This window comes from Budorcas taxicolor, chromosome 1, assembly GCF_023091745.1.
Source record: "Budorcas taxicolor isolate Tak-1 chromosome 1, Takin1.1, whole genome shotgun sequence".
Classification (NCBI taxonomy): Eukaryota; Metazoa; Chordata; class Mammalia; order Artiodactyla; family Bovidae; genus Budorcas; species Budorcas taxicolor.
The window spans coordinates 152,506,288-152,509,670 of record NC_068910.1 but is presented as its reverse complement, the minus strand read 5'-3'; positions in this window follow the sequence as shown (position 1 = coordinate 152,509,670).

The window sequence follows — 3,383 nt, the reverse complement described above, 5'->3', positions numbered from 1 at the left end:
TCAAGCTTAATTTTACTGACTTTCAAGGTCTTTCATAAACAATGTCATCCCATCAGGTCAGCCTGCTTTATCACAATTTGAACAGCTCTAGTCCAGCCCATCCAGAGAAGGCAATGGCACCCCACTCCAGTACTCTTGCCCGGAAAATCCCATGGATGGAGGGGCCTGGCAGGCTGCAGTCCATGGTGTTGCTAAGAATTGGACACGACTGAAGTGACGCAGCAGCAGCAGCAGCCCAGCCCATCATTTCCCAGTTGAGACAGCTACACTGGTTCCTAAGATTTTTCAAATCTGTATCCAGAGCAATGCTGAAAATGTTTCTCATGGACTGGTATATTCCAGTTGGAAAACTTTGTAGTGATGTTTCAGTGGAGATGAAGATAATAATTATAAGTCATTTTAGAATTATTGTTTGACATGTGAATCAAGGAGAATAGATTTGACTATTTAAAAGTAATTAGTTTAATTAGTTGTAAGAGGATGTTTCTTTTTAGATAACATAATAACCACCAGAATGAGTTTATTATTTGAAATATATGCTGATGGGAATTAAATAACCACAAGTAATCTTTAACAAAACAGCTTTCAAATTTTAGTCAATATCAGAATCTCTTGGATGGCTTGTTAAAAACACAAATTTCCAGGCCCCCATGCCCACAGAGTTTTTGAATCAGTAACTCTATAGTGGGAACAGAGAATTTCCATATTTAACGAGTTCCCAGGTGATACTGATGCTTCTAGCCAAGGGCCCACACTTTGAGAACCACTATGTGTTTGTGCATGTTAAGTCACTTCAGTCGTGTCCAACTCTCTGTGACCCCATGGACTGCCAGGCTCCTCTGTCCATTGGGGATTCTCCAGGCAAGAATACTGGAGTGGGTTGCCGTGCCCTCCTCCAGGGGATCTTCCCAACCCAAGGATCAGACTCAGGTCTCCCAAATTGCAGGAGGATGCTTTACTATCTGAGCCACCAGGGAATCACAAGTAAACATCTTCTATATTGTTTACATATATGATTTCACAGTTACAGTGAAAACCTAAGAGGTTGCCATTACTAATGTATGTATTCTACAGATTAAAAGGGTAAGTAACTTTCCCAGAGACATGGCTAGTAAGCAGTGGAGAAAGCATTCTAAACTAGGCAATCAATTTCAGTCCGGCATGTTTCATCACAAGCATTTTATATGTATTGATTCTGAAAGTGTCATTTCAAATAAGTAAACAGATGGGTTCCTTCTATGGATACAATCTCTGTCTCTGGGATAAATCAGGAACAAGATTGAAGCCAGCATTAAAGGGGACATATTTAAACAAAAATAGAACAGTTACCTAGAGCAGATACATGAGGATTAGTCACCAGCATCTTTCTAAAGGAAAAAAAAAAAAAAAAAGCCCAGCTTCCCTCCACTCTGAAGCTCTTTGGAAGGCAACCCTACATCCTCAGAGGCTAGCGATGACTTAGACATTTTTGCTACAAAGAAATAAACCCTCTCCACACACCCATTCCCCCCAACCCCCCAAAAAACTGACCTCTGCACACTTTTCCAGGCTTCAGTAGTTTTTAAAGCTTCCCAGGTGATTCTAATGCACAGTCAAGTTTGATATCAGCACTGCAAATCACCTGCTGGATCTCTCCAGCCAACTTGTCGATCTCTCTGGAAACGCAGCTTTGATCAGTTCATTCCATCAGTCCTCTCTGGACCACTGACTCTGCAGAACCCTCTGAGCCAGCCCCTGTTTCGTTAACACAGTCATCAGTTCTCTCTCAGTCCATATGCCCCTCTCCAGCATTTCCAGCCTTGTATAGGATGCAGTGGCTTGCTGATTCTGAGGACCTATGTCAGTTCAGTTCAGTCCAGTCTCTCAGTCGTCTCTGACTCTTTGTGACCCCATGGACTGCAGCACGCCAGGCCTCTCTGCCCATCACCAACTCCCGGAGTTTACCCAAACTCAAGTACATTGAGTCTGTGATGCCATCCAGCCATCTCATCCTCTGCTGTCCCCTTTTCCTTCTGTCTTCAATCTTTTCAAGCATCAGGGTCTTTTTCAGGGAGTCAGTTCTTTGCATCCAGTGGCCAAAATATTGGAGTTTCAGCTTCAATATCAGTCCTTCCAATGAACACTCAGGACTGATCTCCTTTGGGGTGGACTGGTTGGATCTCCTTGCAGTCCAAAGGACTCTCAAAAGATTCTCGAACACCACAGTTCGGCACTCAGCTTTATTTATAGTCCAACTCTCACATCCATACATGACTACTGGAAAAACCATAGCCTTGACTAGACAGACCTCTGTTGGCAAAGTAATGTCTGTAATTTTTAATATGCTGTCTAGGTTGGTCATAGCTTTTCTTCCAAGGAGAAAGCATCGTTTAATTTCATGGCTGTAGTCACCATCTGCAAAGATTTTGGAGCCCCCAAAAATAAAGTCTGACACTGTTTCCACTGTTTCCCCATCTATTTGTCATGAAGTGATGGATCGGATGCCATAATCTTAGTTTTCTGAATGTTGAGCTGTAAGCCAATTTTTTCACTCCCCTCTTTCACTTTCATCAAGAGGCTCTTTAGTTCTTCTTCACGTTCTGCCTCAAGGGTGGTGTCATCTGCATATCTGAGGTTATTGATATTTCTGCCTGTAATCTTGATTCCAGCTTGTCCTTCATCCAGCCCAGCGTTTCTCATAATGTACTCTGCATGTAAGTTAAATAAGCAGGGTGACAATATACAGCCTTGACGTACTCCTTTCCCAATTTGGAACCAGTCTGTTGTTCCATGTCCAGTTCTAACTGTTGCTTCCTGACCTGCATACAGGTTTCTCAAGAGGCAGGTCAGGTGGTCTGGTATTCCCATCTCCTGAAGAATTTTCCACAGTTTATTGTGATCCACACAGTCAAAGGCTTTGGCATAGTCAATAAAGCAGAGATAGATGATTTTCTGGAACTCTCTTCCTTTTTCAGTGATTCGGTGGATGTTGACAATTTGATCTCTGGTTCCTCTGCCTTTTCTAAAACCAGCTTGAACATCTGGAAGTTCACAGTTCATGTATTGCTGAAGCCTGGCTTGGAGAATTTTGAGCATTACTTTACTAGTATGTGAGATGAATACAATTGTGCAGTAGTTTGAGCATCTTTTGGCATTCTTTCTTTGGGATTCAAATGAAAACTGACCTTTCCCAGTCCTGTGGCCACTGCTGAGTTTTCCAAATTTGCTGGCATATTGAGTGCAGCACCTTCACAGCATCATCTTTCAGGATTTGAAATAGCTAAGCTGCAATTCCATCATCTCCACTAGCTTTGTTTGTAGTGATGCTTTCTAAGGCCCACTTGACTTCACATTCCAAGATGTCTGGCTCTAGGTGAGTGATCACACCATCGTGATTATCTGGG